This window comes from Ambystoma mexicanum, chromosome 2q (assembly GCF_040938575.1).
Source record: "Ambystoma mexicanum isolate Mex_15411 chromosome 2q, UKY_AmexF1_1, whole genome shotgun sequence".
Classification (NCBI taxonomy): Eukaryota; Metazoa; Chordata; class Amphibia; order Caudata; family Ambystomatidae; genus Ambystoma; species Ambystoma mexicanum.
The window spans coordinates 816,417,529-816,441,252 of NC_090924.1; the positions used below are offsets into that span (position 1 = coordinate 816,417,529).

The 23,724-nt window shown below is 48.8% G+C and overlaps 1 protein-coding gene across 1 annotated transcript in view; it reads right to left on the reverse strand.

The window, feature by feature from the left end:
• Positions 1–23,724, reverse strand: part of CCNY (cyclin Y) — a 1,206,874-nt gene that overhangs the window by 909,040 nt on the left and 274,110 nt on the right. The gene's annotated exons all lie outside the window — the stretch shown is intronic.

Consider the following 23,724-nt stretch of genomic DNA (forward strand, 5'->3'; position numbering starts at 1 on the left):
TCTTAACTGAGTATATCTTTAGGGAAGGATTTTAGAAGAGGTAATGTTTTGTTCTCGACTTCATAGCTAAAACCTAAGGGAGAATTATAAGCATTAGATACGAAGGTATTAATGCTTTGGTTCTTATGTATATTCTTCCCATGTTGGTCATAACGGTTTTTACTACTAACAAGGTAAGTAGTTTTGGGAAGAGAAGCCTCACTCTGACACCAATCCATTAGATATTCTGGCATCAGGGAAATATCTTCCTCTAAAGAAGAGCAATACTGTGTCTCGCCTAACGGAGTCGTCCCATTCCCTTGGAGCCTTTCTCCTCACAGGTGATCCACCTACTACCACCCCCAGGGTTAGGAACAGGTAGTGGCTGCCTTTCCCTGGCCACCAGGGAGTACACCTTAGGTAAGGATGCTGTTACGACTCCGCAGGATTCATCACAGAACGAAAAGGGAGGCATTTTGGGTCCACAGACTGGCCTCCTTAGTCTCTAATGGGATGAAGAATTGAATCTACACCATTTCCTATGAACTAAGAAATATGGTTATTATGTGAACTCATAAGGGACAGGATTCACACAATGAGGTGCAATATAAGGTCTCGGCTGTTTCTACACAAGTGAATGCACTTGTTTTGAATAATTATAATTGGTTATTTATAACGCGCTTATACACCAGAGGTTTCTAAGCGCGGACCCGGGGATTCAACCTGTATTGCTCTGCGTCGTCTTGCTTACAAGGCGAGCTTGTTGCCCCTGAGCTATCCTCCCGAGACTCAAATTGACTATTGCTCCTCTTAAGTGTTGCCTATAAAAAACCTGTCAGTCAGAACCTTGGTTCACTAATGACCTTAAATCCCTTAGGTTATCTGCAGGACTTTCTAGCCAGGTGCTTACCTGGTTCACCTCTTTTCTCTCTGGTCACACTCAATCTTTTTGTCTTTCTCCTCTAAACCAGTGCATCGGTTATGCAGAGTCCCTCAAAGCCCCCCTCTCTCTGTCACCTATCCTGTTCAACATATACATCCAGCCACTTCTGGGTCTCAACCACTTCCACAGCTTCCTCTGCTATTCCTATGCAGACGATACACAGATTATTCTACGTCTTGACCTGTATCGGCCTTATATGGCTGTTTGGATTAGGGATTGCTTGGAGGCCGTGGGTGGATGGATGATCGGGAACTGGCTGAAACTGAACAATGAAAAGACAGAGGTGTTGGTTGTTGGATCTGCTTCCCCTCTTCTGTTCTGGACCCCTGACTTTTGGCCTGCTAGTTTTGGACCCTGCCCAATACCAGCTACTTTAGTGAAAGATCTGGGTGTTAAAATGTCAGCATCTGTGTCAGGTGGCAGCTGTTTGTCAAGTCGGCCACCTTCAGTTAAGTCTGTGTTCGTAAGGTCCCGTCGTACATTCCTTCCCAATTTCATGCTCATGTTATCTATGCTTTGGTTATGGGCGTTATCAACTATTGCAACGCCCTCTATTTAGCTCAACCTGCCCACTTAATTAGTCAACTTCAGCTCTTGCAGAACATGGCTGCAAGTGCTGTGCTTCACCCTCCTTTTGGCTCTCACATGACCACCTTTCTGCGTTGGCTTCATTGGCTCCCTGTTGGAAAGCGTGTGGTGTTCAAATCTATGTATTGTCCATAGAGCTTTTTACAAACTGGGGGCTGAATATCTCTCGGATAATTTCTGTCGATGCGTCCCCTCCAGAGAACTTTGCTCTCAATCATCGTTAACAATTCAGTCCCACGGATAAAATACTCCTGGATAGGTGGGCGTGCTTTCTGCGTTGGTGCAGCAAAGACTTTGGAACTCTCTTCCATTTGCCCTCCAAGCTCTGGATAATCATTTCTCCTTTCGCCGCTCCTTGAAGACTCTTCTAATTCAAACCTGCCCCTGCCCTTGCTGGTTACTTATGGTCCCTTCAGCACCAAGATGCCCTCGGGCAGCCGGTGCGCTTAAATTCTGTTAACATAAAAAGTTATTCATACAAACACAGTACATGTGTCAATATTGGTAATTTACGTTTGGGTTGTTTATTGCTTCTAAGAACCTTCATGACTATGATTTCACTATAAGTTCTTCTTCAACCGCAGCTTTCCATCTGTATATGCCTGTATGTTCACTCAGCAACAGTGAGGATGTGTTTTTTCATTCAATAGTAATTTAAGTTTAGGTGCTTTGTAGAATGATTTAAACTATCTGAATTGGTGTCACATGATCAACAGATGCATCACTGGGCTGATCTGATGCATTCTGTGGCACTTGTGTGTGCCTATATTGTCTCATCCATTCTGTTTTTCTTTGCTTCTCTTCCCGTTCATATTTTATGAAATTTGATGTTATGCGTTATACATTTTTGGTGTGCACGTGTTGACACTAATAAGCACCTCCAGCATTGTGACGTGTATATTTCAAATATATGCTTTTATAGCGATTCGATATTGAATTAGGTTATGCGATCCGAAGAGGAGTTATTGCGTATGGGCTTTAGCTGTAGTATTGTCACAATATCGCCAATAATGAAAAAACGAACTACAGCAAACTCCCACTATGTTGCAAAGGATATGAATGGGAACGTTCTAGTCACTAATCCTGCACCTGTAGTAGGTAAAGGGGCATGCACAGTGAATACCGGGTTAGGCAGTTTGATGCAGCCTTCCAGTAAGAAGGCGTTGCAGTCGGTGCAAGTATATAACACCAGTGAAGGCACACAAGCAGTTTGAGTCAGGTTACTGGCAATGTCTCCCTGTTGCTTTTAAACAACATTTTTTTGCAAGAAGCCAGTTGATCTGATGTATTATTGTCTTGGAACACGAGGGGTCACACACATCTCTTTGCAGAAGAAGGCTTGGTTTCTGTACTTAAGAGTTTCGCGATTGTCGTACTTCAAGAAACTTGGCTGAAGGATGAATTTCTCTTTGATGGGCGTAGTACAGTCCATCAAGTAGCAACGCAAGGGAAGTTAGGACGGCCTAAAGGCGGGGTCTACTGATCACTGTAAAACACCCATGGGTTGCAAACATGCTGGGTGAATCCAATGCCAATATTCTAGCAGCAAAGTTAGTGCTCTTAAAAGATGAAGTCATTGTTATTAACATCTACGACACCCCGAATATGGTACAAACCAAAGGTAATGTAAAAGTGGTAAACGACATTATCATGAAATATAGCTCTCATCTTACGATATTGTTGGTAGGCGACCTCAACGCCAAGATATCAAATGTAACATTAAATGGTTCGAATGTAATCTCTAAAAAATCGTCACCAAATAAGATTGAGAACAGGCATGGGAAATTATGGCATAGTATGCTAGTTGCCAATGGGTTTATAATGGTTAATGGTAATAAGCCTAGTGACAAAAATATGGCAGCAACGAGGGTAGTTGTAAGAGCTGCCTCCACCTTGGATTATGCATTTGTAAACAATAAGGGCATCGAGTATATTGCAGACATGGGTTTAGTATTTCACAAAGAAAGCGACTATCCAACGAGTATGACCAAAATGGTCAAATATACTAACAATTTGTCACGTGCAAATGTGGTTGTGAAAATAACCAGGTTACTCACCGTAGTAACCACCTTAATCCTAGTCCATAGTCCCATTTCCTCCATACTTATGGGACATTCCTCCGTCCTGTGGGACGGGACCGGAGCACTTTGTAAAAGCATCAAAATTATGCAAAAATGTGTCCTTCCTCTCCTTTACGCGGGGTACTGCACGTGGCCATAACCCCACACATTTTAGCTCCGCCCCGCGCATCGCCCATCAGTCCTTTTCTATTGCCAGGTCAGAGACCTTTAAGCAATAATAGAGGAACCTTATTAGAGGGGATGGTGGGCTGGCGTATGGAGGAAAGTGGACTATGGACTAGGAGTAAAGTGGTCACTACGATGAGTAACCTGGTTATACTCCTACGTCCCGTCCCCTTTCCTCCATACTAATGGGAGATTCCCAAGCACTCCTCACAGGAACTACGGGTGGATGGAAAAACTCCGCAAATGCTGATGGGGAGGCCCAGGTAGCTGCTTTTGCGATGGTCTCCCAGGGGACATATTTTTGAAAGGCAACCGCAGCTGCCTTGCCCGTACCAGGTGTGCGTGAATCCCCTTGGGAGGCTGTAGACCCTGGACAGTGTAAGACTCCGTAATACAGGCAGCGATCCATCTGGAGATAGTCGCCTTAGAGGCCTCATTTCCCTGTGGGTTACCAAAAGTCACCAATAGTTGAGAAGAACTCCTAAATTCAGATGTTCTGTCTAGATAGAACTTAAGAGCCCTTCTAACATCCAAGCAATGCAAAACCCTCTCCGCTTCTGAAGCTGGGTTTGGAAAGAAGACGGGCAGGGATATTGACTGATTCAGATGGAAATTAGACACCACCTTTGGCAGGAAAGAAGGATTTGTCCGAAGGTCCACCTTATCCTTGTGGAAAACCAAGAAGGGATGCTCCACCAACGGAGCTTGGAGCTCACTCACACGCCTTGCTGAAGTAACAGCGACCAAAAAAAGACACCTTCCATGAAAGGTGCTTAAGCTCCACCGTGGCCATTGGTTCAAACGGTTTATGGCACAACGCAGTAAGGACCACATTCAGATCCCATGTCAGGTGCGGCTTGCGAACCGGAGGGTAAAGACGCGTCAGATCCGCAAAGTGCCTCTTAATCACTGGATTCGACAGAGAATAAGAGCACTGGTCCATGGATAGATAAGCGGCTACAGCCGAAAGATATGTTCTGCATGACAGAACATGAATGCCCGACTCTGCTAGGTGAGACATGAAAGACAACACAGTGTCAATCGTAGCCACCCTGGGTTCCAGCTGTTTGTCTAAGCACCAATGACAGAAGTGAAGCCATTTGCTCCTATACTGAGACCTTGTCAAGGGATTCCTGGCTGCCTGGATAATGCGCATGTTGTCAGCAGACAGATTGAGATGCTCTAAAGTTCTGAACTCAGGCACCATGCCGCCAAGATGAACAATTGTGGGGAGGGGTGCCACAGCTGTCGATCCCTCTGGTGAAGCAGATCGGGAACCGACGAGAACCTGATCAGTGCACACACCGATAGGTGTTGAAGCTATGAGAACCAGAATCTGGCTGGCCACCACGGGGCTATGAGCAGAAGAGAACAGTTCACGGTGTTCCTCAGCTTGCAAATCGTCCGATGAATCAGAGGCAGAGGTGGGAAAGCATAGGCCATCATGTTGTGCCAAGGAATCTCGAGAGCATCCCCCAGAGTAGAGGCTCCCAGCCCGTTTCTGGAGGCATACAGAGGAAGTTTCTTGTTTGCCGATGTTGCGAAGAGGTCCACCTCCGGAGTGCCCCAATACAGGAATATCTGTGAGACGATCTCCCCCTTCAATTCCCACTCATAGCTGACCATTGCCTGCTGACTGACTGCATCTGCCATGACGTTCAGCTGGCCCGGGATGTGTACTGCTACCAGCCAGATACCATGCCGGACCGCCCATTCCCAAATCTGGATGGCCATCTCCACAAGAGGAGGAGACTTGGTTCTCCCCTGCTTGTTGATGTAAAACATTGACACCACATTGTCCGTGCTGACACAAACTACTTTATTGGCAATAACCGGCCTGAACGCCTTGAGCGCTAGAAAAAAAAGAAAAAATCGCCAGAAGCTCCAGATGATTTATGTGAAGGAGCTTGTCTTCCGAGACCTGAAGAAGATCCAACGTCGCACCCCACCCCAGAAGGGAGGAGTCCGTTGTGATCGTCACCATCGGAGCAGGGTCCTGAAAGCCTGCGCCCACCGACAGGTTGCTGAGAGACGACCACCACACCAGGTCCGTTCTCATGAAAGCCGGAATCGACACCATCTTGGAGTCCGGATCCACAGCTTGACGCCAAGCACTCCGAAGAGCCATTTGAGTCCGCCTCATCTTGAGCCGAGCCAGAGAAAGAGCCAATACACAAGAGGCCATGAGCCCCATAAACCTCTGGAACCACCAGGCCGACATACTCTCCGACTGCACAAACATCTGACACGTGACCAACAGATCCCCCATTCTGTCCCCGGTCAGGTAAACACTGCAGTCGATCATGTTCCAACAGGAAAGTGAAGTCCTGAGAAACCGTCATGGAAGATTTCCACCAGTTCACCGACAGCCCAAGATGGAACAGGAGCTGGAGAAGAGACTGAAGATTGCACCCGGCTTTCAGAGGGCAAGGGCTGCGTAACAGCCAATCGTCCAAATACGGATACACATGGATACCCTGAAGACTAAGATAAGATGCGATCACCGACATCATCTTCGTAAAGACACGCAGTGCCGAGCTGATGCCAAAAAGGGAGCACTCGGAACTGGAAATGCTCCTCCCCATAGAGAAACGCAGGTATCTCCGGTATGGATTCCAGATCAGGATATGCATAAACGCATCCTGAAGGTCCACCACGCTGAGCCAATCGCCCTTCTGTAGCGAGGACTTTATCTGACCAGGCGTGATCATCTTGAATTTCTCTTGGGGTAGGAAAAGATTGAACTGGGAAAGGAATGAGTTCCACCAGTAACTTCTGAATCTCGGCTCTGAGGGAGGCCGACCCCGACTGCTGGAAAGGAGGATTGATGGGTAGGGTAGGGGGAAGGGGGAAGCGGAAGCCCACCCGAGCGACTGACAAGACCCACCGGTCCTCGGTGATGGCCTGCCACGCCTCCCAATGAGACGCAATGCGTCCTCCCACCAGGGTCTCGTGCAAGCGCAGAAAACCCTCATTTAGCTGGTTTCTCGGTGGCGGCACCACTTGAACCTGAGGAGGAGGCTGAGGAGCAGGAGAAAAACTGACTCTGTTGCCGTCTTCGGCAGGAATTTCCCAAAGGGGTGTCAACCCTGCGGGATTTCCGATCCAGAAAATCCCTGAAACCAGAGGAGTGCCGGGTTGTGACAATGGTCTCTGTGTCCTAAAAGGTGGTTTTACCAGGACAGATAAGAACTTGGCGGTCTGAGTGCTGTCCTTCGTTTTGGTCAGCTCCACATCCGTTGAGGAGTGAAAAAGCTCCTTGCCGTCAAAGGGCAGGTCCAAAACCTTATCCTGCACCTCCTTAGAGACCTTGGTGGCGTGCAGCCAAGCCTGGCGAGAAGTATCCACGCCAAGCATAAGGCCCTGGTCCGAAGTGTCGACATGATGTGTCGCAGCCTCCAGCAGATCTTGAGCCAGGACCCTGGCATCAGACAATCCCACCTTGAAACCCTCAATCTTTTCAGCAGGGATAAACTCCTCAAACTCCGACAGACCTTCATATTCGCCCCCGCTAATACCAGTTCTGCATTGCCCCGACACAATGGCAGGGCTGAGTTAGCAAGAATCTTCCTCTCTAGGGAGTCAAGAAGCTTATCCTCTTTGCCCAGAACCTATGTAGCTGTCGTAGAAGAGGATGCAGCAGGCCTTGATTGCAAAGTGGCCATAGCCACTACCGTGGAGAAGGGGGGCGGACATGACGCTAAGGCTACCTCTTCCGAAGAATGAAGCCTGAAGCGCGCGTCAATTTTCTTGCTGACAAACAGTCCAGAGTGTGGTTTCTCCCAGACTCTATGGAACTCGGCCAAAACGTCATTCTGCAAGAACAAGCTGGTACGCTCCAAAGGAGACAAGGTGAACGCCCCCGAAAGCACGCCCTCCTGCGAAGCAGGTGCCTCGGGCACTGGAACATCCAACAGACACATGTCCAGCACACGGTCGTGAAAGCCTCTGATAGAGCGGGGCTGGTCTTCGCGGTTCTGATTGCCCTGCGCGTCGTCTGACAAGTCCGAATCAGGCATGTCCGTATCGGGCACCACAATGACCTTGTCCACCGGGGACAATGGAGGCAAGGGTGGAAGGACAGGGGAGGGCCCGCAGGCATGGGCGGCGTCGACGGAACCACCGGAACCGCAGGTGGAACTGCCGGTGCAGGTGGCCATGTCTCCCTGAACAAGCCTCGAAAGTACTCCTTCATGGGGTCGGAACGTGTAAGTTTTTGAAACTTGCCGAAGAAGGCGTCCTGCGCCGACGATTTTGGAGCAACCGGAGGAGGCCTCTCATGAGGGGAGTAATTCCAGGGACGCAGGGGAGTCCACATAAATCAAGGGCGCCGATGCAGGCAGCGAGACATTGTGCGGAAGTGGCATCCGAGCGTTCCAGTCATAAACTGGACAGAACGGATGTGCACAAGGAAACCGATGTTCACATACCGAACCAACCCCTACACCTAAGGCCGATGGCGTAGTTGTAAGGGATGTATCCAAAATGGCCACCTTGGTCTTGGCGGGAACGGCGCCATTTTGTCCGCACCTTAGGAGAACTGCGACACGTGTGGAAGTGAGACAGGGGTCCCCGCAGGCGGGTCAGGGGTCTTCATTTTAGCCTTAACACAAGGAACCTCGGCCGAGCCGGTACTGTGTGGCCTAGGATGTTTTTGTGACATGCTAATAGCCAAACTAGCCTTCTCAGGAAGGACCTCGGCACTGCCGGTAAAGGAGGAATTACAGTTCGAAACCTCACTCCTTGCCCCCTCAACCGGTCTGGAGTCACCGCAAGAGCGGGAACGATGAGGAACACCTTTCACCGACAAGGCCTTAACAGGCCTCTCCGAACTGTTGGTCACCTTAGCCTCTGAACGAGGGACCTCGGACCAGAGTCCAGTAAAAGCCTCTTCACGTCGGGCCTCAAACTTTCGTTCGCTATCAACAACCTCAAACAAGGCCTTGGGACGCACCCCGGAGCTTTTAAGGGAAGCTCCAATCAAGGAGGCCTCGGAGCGAGCTCCGGTGCCCCACGACTCAGTAGAACTGGGTCTACAAACAGCCCCCACAGGAGTGGCCTTGGAATGTAATCCTGTGTCAAAAGGCCCCTTACGTTGAGCCTCAGAGAAAACTCTGGTACACTTTTTAGGCCCAGACGGCACCTCAGGGCAAGTCCCGGTAAGAGAGCTCTTGACGCTCCTCCCAGACCGGGAAGACCCCGGAAAGGAGTCCCCCGCTCGGGGTGCCCTAAAAGGTAAAGAACTCACTGGGTGTTTATTCTTCTCGTCGATGAAGGATTGGAAATGCGTAGGGGGAGTGCGCTGAAACACCTCCTCCCACCGCTCTAACCGACGTTGAAGCACCCGGACCGAAAGGGAATCGCAATGAAAACACGAGTCCCACCGGTGGTCAGGACCCAAACACTCTAAACAAAAAAGATAGGGATCCGCCCTAGCAAAGCGTCGCTGACAGGAAGAACAATTCGGGAAGTCTAGCTGAAATGGCATAGACCGACTATCACGCGATCCCCAGCGAGAGCCAAAGAGAAGGAAAACGGAAGAGAAAACCTTCCACAGATGCAAGTGCATCCAGTCTCGAACGAGCGGAGATAAGGACTGATGGGCGATGCAGAGCTAAAATGGGCGGGGTTACGGCCGCGTGCGGTACCCCGCGCAAAAGAGAGGAAGGACACATTTTTGCAAAATTATGATGCTTTTACAAAGTCCCATAATTATGGAGGAAAGGGGACGGGACGTAGGACGAAGTCTCCTTCCTAAATTTATAGTTTAAGGGAAATCATTGGCAAACAAAGATGGGCAAAAGTTAATAAATCAATTCTCTGAGATGATGAAATCCATTCAACAAGAAGTAAAAGTAAATCGTGTGTACATGTCTGCTCTTGAAAGAACCAACAATGGCCAATATAAAAATCATGACAAAGTAATCGGCAACGAAAAAAAAAAAGAGGTACGAGGTGAAATAGCTGATGTTGTGAGTAGAGCAAAGTTTGGTCTAGATGTTACCTCAGCATCATGTAATGTAAAAAAGAATAAAAAAGCAATGTAGACAATGGTTAAGATTGCACAAGAGAACAATATAAATAAAGAGGTGGCAAGAGATTGCCCTACTTTCTTAATTACATCCCATATCTTGGATGATTCATTGGAATGGGCAAAGTAAAAAAAGAGAGGCAAGTATAAATTGCATTTCTGAGGAGACATAGGGGAATCATATTAGATTAACTTTGGGACGTGAAGAAAGCATGTTTAAGATATGCCAAATACTAAATGAAATATGGACATGTAAGTCTTCTGTCTCAGACATAGTGTAAATTATTGCCCATTTCAAAAATGTGTGAGCCGTCGGTCTCAATGGGTCATGCAATCTACTTTTTAAGCTTAATCCCAACCAGTGGGCCCTTGCCCTGCACCTTGTTCACAGAAATTGGTACTATTGGCAAAATCCTTAAGTCTTGGCATGTAAGTCACATACTGACTCTGTATAAAAAAGGTTCTTGGGCCGAGCCAACAAATTTCAGAAAGGTCACCCTGTTGGATATCCCCTCAAAAATACTAGCAAGAGTTTTATTAACAGAACTCAATGGGCCTCATTACGAGTCACCCGGTCTGGAAATAATGGTGGCGGTAAACCCGCCGCCACCGTTGTTTCCGGACCGGGTGATCTTGAGTTCTGCATGCGGGAGGTGTCATTCCCGCCAGGTCTGACCCGGCGGGTTTAACACCACCCGCCTGTAGGCGGACGTGGAAACACCGGCACCATCACGAGATGGTGCCAGAGTTTACACTTCCCCATTGAGTCCTATGGGACTCAATGGGAATGGGGATTTACCGAATTCCGCCTCTGGAATTCCCGGGTCACCAGGGTCGTAATGCCCCTGTAATTCCGGGAATCACGAAGGCGGAATGGTAATACAAATCATGCGGTAACCTGCCGGAATTTCAGGCATGGTTACCGCCGGACTCGTAATGAGGCCCAATGAGTGGATAAAAACCAATAGCTTTTTGCCTTCCAAACAAGTTGGATTTGAGTACAAATCACAATTTAATGGTGTTAACATCTGACATTGAATACACATGCAAATGCAGAAATCTTAATGTATATTGTGCTTTGATTGATTTCTCAGCTGCATTCGACTCAGTGCCTAGACACCGCTTGTGGCTTAAATTACTTGCTTGGAATATTCCCAGGGGTTTACTGAAAATGTTGATGCTCCTCTATTCCGACACAGCTGTGAGGCTACGCCTAGATGCGAGGGGGAAATTGTCAGCATTGATACCTACATGCTGTGGAGTTAAACAGGGTTGCATTGTGGCAGCAACCCTGTTCAACTTATACTTGGCTGACATGGCATTGGCGTTTAATGCTTTGTTTGCAACATGTCCAGTAAAATGCGGTGAATCGTCAGTAGGATGGCTGGCGTATGCTGACGATTGAACTAGTTACTCTATCTGGTAACGTTCTTTCGATGGGATGTTCCTCCGACGTATTCCACATCTATGACAAGTAATGACCACAGCAGACATATTCCACATCTATCACAAGTAATGACCACAGAAGAGCTGTGGTCATTACCTGTCATAGATGTGGAATATGTCGGAGGACACAATCCCCCTCGAATGTTGCTTCTTGATCATAAACCAGCAGGCTTCCAAAAGCTTAGTGGAGTATTCTCACACTAATGGGAAACTAGTTAACATAGAGAAGAACAAAACAATGGTGTTTCCTGTGAAAAATCCATCTATAAAATATGAATGGCATATGAATAATATAAAGTTAGAACAGGTCTCCAGTTATAAATATCTAGGCATAGTGCTTGACTGCAAACTAAATTGGGAGCAGCAATGGTTGTTTGTTAAGGCTCGTTGCTTAGTATCCGCTAATGCCATCAGTGCTTTTATTGGCACGAACATAGGCTTTTCAACGTACGCGGTTCTGCTGATGTACACAGCAAAAGGGTATCCCTACAAAATATCCCCACCAAAAATATTGCCGCACATATGGCCGTTTGTCTCGCCATAGGCGATATTTTTGGCGGGGATAATTTGTGGGAGTAGGGGTTGCAGGGGGTGTCCCCCACAGGGTCCATGTGTGAATATTGCCGCAAAAATATGGCAATATTTCTGCATTGCAATATTTTTGCGGCGGAATTAACACATGGAACCCAGCAAAAGTATGTGCAATGTTAATGTATGCAATTGAAGTTTGGGGACATTGATTTTTATTACGTATAGTTAAACTAGAGGCTACAATACTTAGAAAGCTCATGCGTCTCCCTGCCTCCATTTCAGTCGAATATTTTAACCTTGAATTTGGCATCAAATGCATTCGAGCAGAGTATTTAAGTCGTTCTATGATGTGCTATGTTAACCTGATGAAGCTAGACAATGGCACAATTGTGGTTGCACTTATGCATGCATTTTTGAAAATTGAAATTTGTTCCACTCTGGGAGTTTTGGGCATCGTCAAAACGCTATTTGATCATTGGAAAGTGGAATTTGCTATGACATCAAATAGAGTTCCTGTGGGTCATTTTAAGAGGTGGCTCAAAAGGAAACTGGCAATATATTGTAATGAGTGTCATCTTATATCAGTGGCCTCCAAGGTACATACTGGCAGTTATTTCCAATATTACGTGGAATGGGAGCATCCTACAAAATATATTCAAGCCTTTCCTAATCCTTATGTCTTCAGATCCTATCTTCTTATGAAGTTCAATTATTATGAGGCACTCAAGACAAAAGGATCATGGTCAGGTCTCAGTTGTAATAGAAGATTCTGTAGATTGTGTGGCTGCGCAGACATCGAATCTTTATATCACTTGTTGATGTGCTGCAAAAGCCTGCAGGCGAAGAGAACTAAGTTTTTCAAATCATATGATAATCAGATTAATATTTGTATGAAAGATGAAATGTGGATATCGTTCATGCAAGGTGATGATCTTAACCTTATCTATTTTATAGTGAAATTTTATTTGAGAATTGTTGATATTTTAAAATGTCTAGGCTGTTGAGGGCATGTGTAAATTATTGTAAAATAGGATTGTGTTTATGTATTTGTTTTAATTGCGACAATTGTATTGTTTTAACTGTTTTAACTGTTGTATATACAAAGTTTGTAAACTGGAAGTATATTAAATAAACATTAAACATTATGTTATTAAGTACTAGCACAGCGACACCAACAGTTTTTTGTTAATCTTTGCATTGTCCGTCAATGCAAATTAGAACTACATCACGTGATGGAGCAAGGACGAGGTAGTACGTTAGGCGTATCACATGACGCACCAACAGGATGACATGTCCTCATAAGGCTTGGGAACGGCTTGTTTAACACTGGAGGAGCACGTGTTGGCACTTGTGAGACACACTGCTCAGACAAATCTTCCATTTAAGGTTAGTGATAGCGGACGACAGTAGAATGTTGTCTTCCTTGCACGCATTGAATAGATGGTACGGCTTTCAAAATTTGGTTGATGTATTCGACCCATTTTAACATGTGGTTAACGCTTGCCTTACAGTTCTGACAGCACGGATGAACTGCATTATCCATTTTAGACCAAATTAAGAAGGAGACTGCAAACAAGAAGCGGCGGTAGGCCAGGTTGGCTTTCTATCTCTTTACTTTTTCACTTTGCAGTAACAAGTTGCTTTTTTAGTTTCGGTCAGAATGTCTAGTTAAGGAGCTGAATTGCTGAGTGCACAGGGCCCGCCGGTGTCTCCAGGGACCACACAGCGTCTATGGAATAAAGACGTGAACTCTGAGCCCTTTCAAAGCTCTTTCTTTATTCACTGGCTCAACTCCAACCAACATTCCCCTTCCCATCCTGCTCCCCAAGTCCCACCACGTACCCACAGACTACCTTTCCTGATGCTACACCCCTCGCCCCAAATTAAACAACACCACCATTCCATTACCCCATTTCTTCAATAGGGGGCCTTATTCTTGCCCTTTGCGGTAGTTAACTTTGCATTTCCAACTGGCTGGATCTGGCCGCAGACACTGGGTGGTCTTGCTCGGCCAAATCAGAGGCCTCGCCATCACCATGATAGGATTCATCTGAGGAGTATATGGACTCATTTTCACAACTGCTGCTTCTCCGAGGCTGGTCAGCACTGAATCGTGTCCATTGAGTCAGCTGGCAGTTCATCAAGGATGTCTCTGGTGGCCGGGCCAGATGCTAGCTTCAATAAGCATTGCTGCCCAACGTCTTCCATGGTCCCAATAGCACCCACATACAGGTCAAAATCCCTGATCCACCTGGCTCATCTGGACCCCATGTTGCTGGTATCAGAAACATCGTAAATCCTAGGCAACTGTACTGCTAGGGACTCCTGAACTATGGGGACATTAGCTGGAATGTCCTGCTCAGACATGCTAAATGGGAACACTGACCCTTGTAGGTGTCACAGGGCTGATAAGCCAAACGGATGATGTAATTAGGTGCTATTCTTGACTTGATAAAGATACTATGTGGTGGCACTGCAACTGGGTCAACAGCAATGTAGATTATAGTGTCTTAAGTGTCCTAAATTATTAAATTCAGCAGGGCCAGTTCCCTATGAAATGTTCACCTTGACATCCAGGAGGCCTCTGCACCCTCCTAAAATGGCGGCAGTTTTGTAGGCACGAGCATCATCAATCCAATTATGTTGTAAACGTCCTCCGTTGTGCTGCAAATCACTGCCACAGCACTGGGCTTCTAGGCCGCATTCACCAGCAGATCTGGATGTCAAGGACTTGCGCGCCTGCTACGTACAGGCCGCACGCAATCACCGCCGCACCCGGGTGCATACCAGGATCAGAGCCTCTGGCGCAACGACCGGACATGGGCCTCTGCAAGCACACGCAGCGTAGGTTGCCCGCTTCGTGCCGATGTACTGCTGGAGTGCATTGTGTCCTCCAGGGACCGCACAGCGTCTATGGAATAAAGACATAGGGCCTCATTACACGGACGGTGGTGGACCAAGGTGCTATTAGGTTAGGTTTCCAAGGTTGCTGGGGCGGTAATTCCCACTTCCCCCATTGCCCTTCCCCATTCCCATTTTTGCCCCATAGGGCATAATGGGAATGGGGAAGGTGCTAATTACGGCACGGCAAATTGCGGTACCGTAATTAGCTCCCTGGTCCCTTTGCGGGTTGGTTTTTAACGCCTGCAAAAAGCAGGCGTTAAATTCTCCAACCCGCAAAGGGACCTCGTAGTAAGGCGTTAAGGGTTTACCGGTAAGAAACTGGTACCGGTAAACCCTTACTGCCTACCGTGTAATGAGGCCCATAGACTCAGCTCTTTCCTAGCACTTTATTCACTCGTCCAAATCCAACTAACATTCCCCCTTCCTGTCAACACTTTCCGCGCCGCTCCCAAAGTCCCGCCACGCACCCGTGGACTACATTTCTCGATGCTACAGTGCAGCATCTTTTTGCTGGTCTCTATATCAGATTGAGATAAGAAATTATCGACATTTCAGTCTTGTGGATTGGAGGGCAATAGAAATATATATATATATATATATATATATATATATATATATATATATATATATATATATATATATATATATATATATATATATATATATATATATATATATGTAGCTTCTGTTGCTCAGGGTATGTTTGTGGGCGGCCCCTTGAGTGTTGTCCAGCTCTGACTGAGATATGAACACTGGAGATGAATGAAAGTTTCATAGATGATGTCTAAATTACTTTCACCTCTCTCTATTTTCCTTTGTTCCATTGATTGTGTATTTCACAAATCTTCAACGCCACATTGCATCAATCGCATACAAAATGTGTTTACCATGCCATCTCTCGTTATTGGCTTTTTGATATTACTGCTACAATTCGCGAATGCAACTCCTTGGTAACTATTTATGACAACCATCAGACGGGTTGGTTCACCACATGTGGCCATGTTATCACCATTATGTGTTACAATCGGCGTCCTGCCGTACTGTCCTATTGCATTGTTCACATTGATCCCATTTTCTAAGGATCATCCTCATCTAACTGTAGATTTTTAATTTTGCTGTATTGTTTGAGGAGGTCGCCCCCTGCTGTCGTTCTGTTTCTGCAGGTTTTTGCATTTTAATTGTTAAATCAATTGCCCTGACAAAAGACTTCATGTCCGAAATGCATTGGCATTCTGGTCTAATTGCCTAAATTATCAGTTGATTAAAGAATACATTCTTCTTTTTGGATCATAAAACAGTTGTTTTACTTGACGAGTTTAGAGTAACGCAATAATATATTTACACCCATGAAGTAATGTCCTCTAGTCAGTCAGTTGACTTGATAAAGGGAGTGCAGCCTTCACGGTTTGTTGTATGCAAGTGCTCTGTGCAGAGGCACTCTTTAGAGGGCATGCCCCCCGTATGTTATTGATTCCATAGATACTAAGTGAATGTAATCAGAGTTACTATACACAAGTGGTGCCCACTCACACCCTTCTGCTTAAGAAGTACATATTAAGTACATTCTCCTTGGTTCCATATCCTGTATTTTAATATGTTCTAAATAAAAAGAAGAGGCAATGCTTATAGGTAGGCATTGCGGCTTGTCGAATGAAGGCATATTAATGTAAACTTCAAATTAACTTTACCGGTATCCTAATAAATGCATGGATCCCACACTGGATCATAGTGCCCACATAGCACAAACCACCAGCTTCCTCCTGGCAATTTGGTGTGCCTTTGTTAGGAAGATCCCAGAGAAAACCAATATAACTGCTTGGAAGCTGCTGCACTTTGTTAGTTGCAGGGGTATACTGGAGCACAACAATGAGCCAGGCACACACACTTCCCAGGCAGTACTGGCCGTGTCTATAGAAAAACCATTGTGCCCATGTGTGCCAAAGCGCAACGTGCATACACAGCAAAAGTATCCTTATAGAGAATGCTGTGTTTCATGCAAGTCATGTGCAAACTGAAAGGCCACAAGAGACCAGAGGGCACCAGGAGTTCACTTCCATTGCAGATGTAGCTTCCAGGAGGCAGAACCCGGAGTGTTATACGAATGGCATCGCGTCCTGACGTTTGTTTCCTAGGCATCCTACAAGGACAGTGCAATCATCAGCGACAGCAGGCGAAGCGGGCAAGTGATACATATTTTGTGTGGGTGGGTATGTGAACTCCAACAGTAAATAAGAACACTTAAAAAAGCTACTTAAAACGCTTGCTCCTGCAATTCACCACCAGTGTTGCATCCATGAAAATTCTAGGCTTCTGGGTACCAAAGTCTATTTTGTTCAGATCACTGTGCTACTGCTACATTTTATGTAGGCCCAGACAGCCCAATTCTAGTTGTACATGCTTGAGCCAATCAACCTTAATGACGGCCTGCAATTCAAGGATTCCTCAGTGTGTCGGACACTTGTACCATTTAGTCAATAAAAAGCTGCAATTACAGTGCAAATTGCAAAACTGCTTTTAAAGTTTGGACAAAAGGCGAGGAGCATTAAACAAAGGCATTCATGGAAAAAGTACAGTATGCAACAGCTGTGGCTAGTCAGAAGCAGGACACGGACTCAGAGGTCAAGGTACACAATATTTTATTAAAGTAACACTATAAGGCCTAACTTTCCTTATTACTATGGGTGGTCCCTACCTAATGTGCTCGTCAGTTAGTCGTGAATGTCTAAAGATTTTGAAAACCCCATTCTCTTGAATGACAACATTTCGAGTTCATTTGGTTCAAGGTTAACTGTCTCATGACTTCAACTGTGACAAGTTGCTTGTGCATATGATGATTGCCTCATGGTCTCCCGTGCTTTCCGTTCTCCCAGTTACCTTTGCCTTTGAAGGAGAACATCTTTGGAAGCCTTCTTCCTATAGGACCTTCTCTCTGGTCATGGACTGATGCCCCCTTGACTCTTTTGGCATTTCCTCCCTCACGGTCTCTCATTTCCTCGCGGTGTCCCGGAGCTCCGTTGCGTGACCGGACACCCTCTGATTTTATATTGGCAGTGGTATCAAGATAAGTTTGTGGACCAGCTGTCCACCATGGATACTCCTTCACGGTCTCACCACCAACTTTTCCCATGTACCTGTCGGATTTTCGCGCTTCAGGTTCACCACAGCACTGGCGTCCCGCCCTTTGGTATCGAGCAGGTTTGAAACTCGCAGGCTTCTGCCTTCTCTGGGTGTTACACAGCTTGGGGTCTACCCAGGACTGCATACGGGTTCCTCTCTCTGTGGCTCCTAGAGTGCACGCTAATCAACTACTCGTCCTGCCGAGTGGGAACTTTGGCAGGATCAAGTGGATCTCCTATTCCGATGATGGGGCAATCACCAGATAGACCTATTTGCGATTGCGACGAACGCCAAGTGCCGGAGGTTTGCCAGCAGAAGGCGATGCCTTCTCACTCCCCTGGGACGGCATGTTCCTGTATGCGTCCCCCCCCCCGTTGCGACTCATCAGTCAACTCAGACGGTCCCGGTGCAGGATGATCCTCGTTGCACCAGCGTGGCCAAGGCATATCTGGTTCCCATACATTCTGGACATGTCAGCGTCCCCCCGCCCCTCAGTTAAACTTCCGACGGACGTGGATCTTCTCGCCAGGGAAGGAGGGCCATCCTCCATCACGACCCAGGATCGCTGAACCTGCAGTCCTGGCTCCTGTAGCAGAAAAGTTCGGAGGGTACGATATCCTGGCAAACTGCAAGGAGGTGCTTGCAAAGGCCAGGGCGTCCTCGACTCTCAAGTGCTATCGACACAAATGGAAGATGTTCTCTGTCTAGTGCCATGCACATAAGATTAACCCTCTGCGGATTACAGCCCCTCAAGTGCTGCCGTACTTGCTGGCCAAGGCGGGGCTGGCACAGGCCTCCATCAAGATCCATCTGGCGGCTATCTCCCGCTACACCAGAACTCCGGGGCTGTCATCTCTGTGGTCTCATCGCTTGGTGAAGGAGTTCATGAAAGGACTGTTCCGATCGTTCCCGCCGGTGAAGGCTCCGGCCCCGGTGTGGGAGCTGAACGTGGTGCTGACCAGGCTCATGGGGCCGCCATTCGAGCCTCTGCGTTCGGCACCGTTGAAGTTCCTGTCGTGGAAAAGAGCGTTTCTTGTGGCCATCAACTCCGCACGACGAGTGGGAGAGATCCAGGCCCTCTCATGTAAACCTCCATACCTGACATTCCACGAGTCGAGGGTAGTGCTGTGGACGCACCCCTCCTTCATGCCCAAGGTGCCATCGGACTTCCATCTCAACGAGCCCTTGGTGTTACCCATTTTCTTCCCGTCACCTTTGTCGCCGGCTGAGAGAATTTTGCACTTGCTGTATGTGGCTAGAGCGCTGAAGTTCTACGTGGACTGCACAAAGAGTCTTCGGAAGACATCACAGCTGTTAGTAAACTTTGGACCTGTGAACCAAGGGAAGGCCCTCTCGAAGGTTTCTCTTTCCAGATGGCTCTCCGGCTGCATCATGCACTGTCACCGGTTGGCAAACCGACCGTTGCCCGGCCGTCCGAGAGCCCATTCAACCAGAGCGATCGCTGCTACCACGGCGTTCTTGTCTGGTGTGCCCCTGCTGGACATCTGCAGGGCTGCTACGTGGAGGTCGACGCACACCTTCACAAGATTCTACTGCGTCGACCGGGATTCCAGGGAGGAGTCCAGAGTCGGCCAGGCAGTGCTGCACAACCTGTTCACTTGAAGGAGAGCCTTGTGAGGAGGTAAGAGATGCTTAATGTTGAGTTGTTGAAATGCTTAATGTTAAGCCTTGCCACCTCCCGTGGTTGTGCATGTGTGTACTGCTATGTATTCTTGTATTCATGAGCATGTGAATCCATGCCAGACCCCATGCTGCAGAAGGAACAAGTTACTTACCTATAACTGTTGTTCTCCAGCATGTGTCTGGCATGGATTCACATACAAACCCTCCCTCCTACCCCTCTGTGGCTCTTCTCTTGGTCCTACTGCTACTTTACGTGCTACCAAATGTGAAGATGGCTGCCAGAGGAGGGGCTTAGGTAGAGGGCAGTCATTGGCTGAGGGCAGCATGACCCAGAAACCAGTGATTGGTTACTAGTAGAAAGAAAAGTTCAGAAACAAAAACTGAAACTGATTTTTTCTTTACTGAGGATTCCCAGTCTGACGTGGAATATTCATGAGCATGTGAATCCATGCCAGACCCATGCTGGAGAACAACAGTTACAGTTCTATGGTAGTTGTTCTATGTGACATCTGCCCCATTGCAGAAGGCTCTGTGATGAATCGAGGGAATGTGTCCCTTCTCCCCAAGTGGGAGCCCCACCCGAGGCTAGGCAGGTGAGCCAGCTCCACAATACCTTCCTATGGGTCAAGGCAAGTGGGACCTCTCCAGGAGAGACTCCCCTGACGGGGAATATTCATGAGCATGTGAATCCATGCCAGACCCCATGCTGGAGAAAGTGTCATTACAGAAGACTGCAAAGGAATTCGCTCAAAACGTGTTAACCAGAGCATGCCCTATTTGTATAAACGAGCCACAGTTATCTGTTCCTCCAAAGACGACCATAAGGAACAAGTTACTTAACTAACTGTTGTTCTCCAGCATGGGTCTGACATCATGCCGAGAAGGGACTTGATGGACCTCACCCTGGCCACGTCCATGGTCGACAGCCGTTGCACCTTGCCCAGGATGGCCTTCGTCCTTTCCTCTGACGGAGAGGCCAATCGCGCCACTGTGTCGAGCCTGGCTCCCAGAAACAGTGTGACTTGCAACTGAACGAAGTGGGATTTCGTGAAGTTGATGGAAAATCCCAGATCCGTGAGCAGCTGGACGGTCTTCGCTGTGTGTTCGACGGCGAGTTCTCTTGTCCTTGCTCGGATTAGTCAATCGTCCAGGTAGGGGTAGACGTGGATCCCCTGCAGGCGCAGCCACGCCGCCACTGGTGCTAGGCACTTGGTGAATACCCTGGGCGCCGACTTCAATCCAAAGGGGAGGGCCATGAACTGATAGTGTCGACCTTGGACCATGAATCGTAGGAACTTGCGATGTCCTTTGAGAATGGGGATGTGGAAGTAGGCATCCTCATAGTCCAGCGATGATAGAAAGCCGCCCTCCTCCAGCTGCCCCAGCACGTGCTGGAGAGTGACCATCCGGAACTTCTGGGTCTTGATGTACTTGTTTAAACGACGAAGGTCCAGGATGGGTCGCCAGCCGCCGGTCTTCTGTCTTACGAGGAAGCATCGTGAGTACACTCCGCAGCCCCGGAGCCTCTTTGGGACGACCTTGATGGCTCCTTTCTTCAGCAGCACCCTTACTTCCTGCAGCAGTTGAGGGACGTGGTTTTCCTTCCTTGCCACGGGTGGAATGCAGGGGCACTTCTTCAGAAACTCGAGAGTGTGCCCGCGCGCCAGGGCTTCCAGCACCCATCGGTCAGTGGGGATGGACTCCCACACGCTGACAAACTTCGCCAGCCAGCCTCCCACTGGGGTGCTCAGGTGGGGGCCCGACGCTACGGCCAGTTCAGTCCTGCTTGGTAGTGGCCTTGCTGCCTTGGCCACCTTGATGATGACGAGATCCTCCTGACTGGCCGCGTCCTCTGGCGGTACATCGAGGAGCCGCAGCCGAATCCCTTGGAGGCACCTTTCTTGCCTCCGGAGTTCCGAAAGGGCGGCCGTCGTTGCAAAACTCCCAAGGCTCACGCCGTTTCCGTGTCAGCCGTGATGGCCTGTAGTGACTCGTCCACTGTCTTGCCAAACAGGTTGTTTCCATCGAAAGGCATGTCCAAAACTCTGGTTTGCAAGTCCTGGCAGAAATTGGTTGCCTTGAGCCAACCACGCTGGCGAAGGCAAACACCGTTTGCCCATCTGGCGGAAGCCGGTGTAAGCAATGTCTGTGGCCACCGTTATGGCGTGGTCCGACGCCACCTCGCCTTCCTGCAGTATCGCCAGGGCCTCAGCCCTCTTGTCGTCCGGGAGGAAGTCCAGCAGGAGCGATCTTAAACCACAGCTCCCTGTCGTAGCAGGCCACAATCGCGAGGGCGTTGGGCGATTTAATCATCATCGCTGCCGACAAGATGACCCGCCGTCCCATGCTGTCCAATTTCATCCCTTTGCCGCCCGGCGGGGAGGTCGAAGTTGAAGCCGTCGCCCCCGCCACTTTCTTCTTGGCCGTCACTGAGACGACCGAATCCAGGTTTGGCTGCGCCCTAAGGCACATGGGGGCGGAATCCGGGACCCAGTACTTCTTCTTGTACCGGTCTCTCTTGGCAGGGGTCGTGGACGGGTTCTTCAGGAGCTCCAGCCCCTCGTCCCAGATGTCATTAAGTAACAGGACCGAGAGGACCGTTGTCCTCTTGGCCTCACGCCGTTGATAGAGGAACCCTTCCTTCTTCTGTTCTACAGGGCAGAGCTGAAAGAGCTCGGATGCCCTGGCGATCATGGCGTGGAAGGAGTCAATTTCGTCCGGCGGGGTAGCCCGAGGAGGTGGTGATGGAAGGCCCATCCCGCCGTCACCACTGTCGTCATCCGTCCCCGTCGTAGCCGTCTCTGTACCCGTGTCATCCCTCGGATCCGGGGAAGGAGATGAAGGTCGTTAGGGCCGCGAAGGCTGGCAGGGCGGTGGGGGAGGAGTTCTCCGCTTGCTTGGAGGGATTTCCGACGGTCCAGGCTCCGCTGGGTCGTCCGTTGGGGGTAAGGGCAACCTTGTCCTTATTATCTCTGTACACAAGGGCTGGATAGCCATCATGATTGCTCCCGAGTTGTCCTGTGGCCCAGGTACCGGTTGCGACGGGCGCGACGGTTGGGGTGTGGAATCATCCTCCTCCATGGGAACCTCGTCGGCGCCACCGTCGCTTTCTTCATCCGCCTCGTCGTGATCCCTCCCGTGGGACCGCACTTCTCAAACCTCTTGTCCAGGATCATCACGACTTCAGCCAGCTGCTCTTCAGAGGCTGTATCCGTGTCCGTGATGGCCACCGCCCCCCCCTCTTTTTCCACCAGGGTTTTCACGGGGGTCTTATCGATGGGTTGAAAAGAGGATTCCCTCCGTGGTGGCAGGGAAACTCTGGGCCCCGAGGTTGCCTCCACTGGGGTAGCCTCCACAGGCTTCGCCAGGGCCGCCATGACTCCCTCGATAGAGGCCTTAGCAGGGTTAATCAAAGCCTTCACGACTTTGGACGCTCTTCAGGCATTCACCTTGGGGTGGGTCGCCGCCTCGCTACCCCTCGGCCGGCTCGGTCGGGATCGACCGGGGCTTATCCCGAAGCTTACCCGGGTTCTCCGACTTCCTTTTCCACCTGAGCCAGAGCGTTGGCTCGTGGTTGATGGCGTCGGTGAAAGTACGCCCTGCCTGGCAGCCGAAGAGCCCGACCGTTCTGCACTCCTGGTGCCCGCGGACTCGCGGTGCTTTGCCTTTTGTTGGGCCCCCGTCACCGGAGCGCCCTCAAAGGTCTTAGAAAAACGCTCGGACCTCTTCTTCTCACCTGCTGCTGGGTTCTTCCCTTCCAGCCAGTTGGTGAGGCGGATACGCCGATCCTTCATGGTCCGCTCCGACATGTTCTTGCAAAACGCAGAGTCCTTCTCCACGTGCATTTTGTCTTCGTGAAGGCAGTAGAGGTATCTAGAATGCTCGTCCTCCTTGAAGACATTCTGCAATCCACATCCAGGGCAGCTCTTGAACACCTTGGATCCGGGCATCATGCTCCCTTTGTCCTGGGCCATGTCCACACAGGGTAGGCCTTAAAGATCTTCTGGAATCCTCCAAGAAGCGGGACTTTGACGAAAACTTCGCCCTTGAGGGGCGTAGAAAATTCCAAAATGGGTCTGCGTTGATCGGAAGTAGAAACGGTGGAGCTTGAGGCTCAATTGACCGAAAAATGAGATCAAACTCTTTGAAAAATCGCAAAACGCAGTAAAAGCTCGAGGATTCCCAACACTTGAACGTGCAGTAAAAATCTGAAGATGGCTGCCAGAGGAGGGGCTTAGGTAGACGGCAGTCATTGGCTGGGGGCAGTATGACCCAGAGACCAGTGATTGGTTATC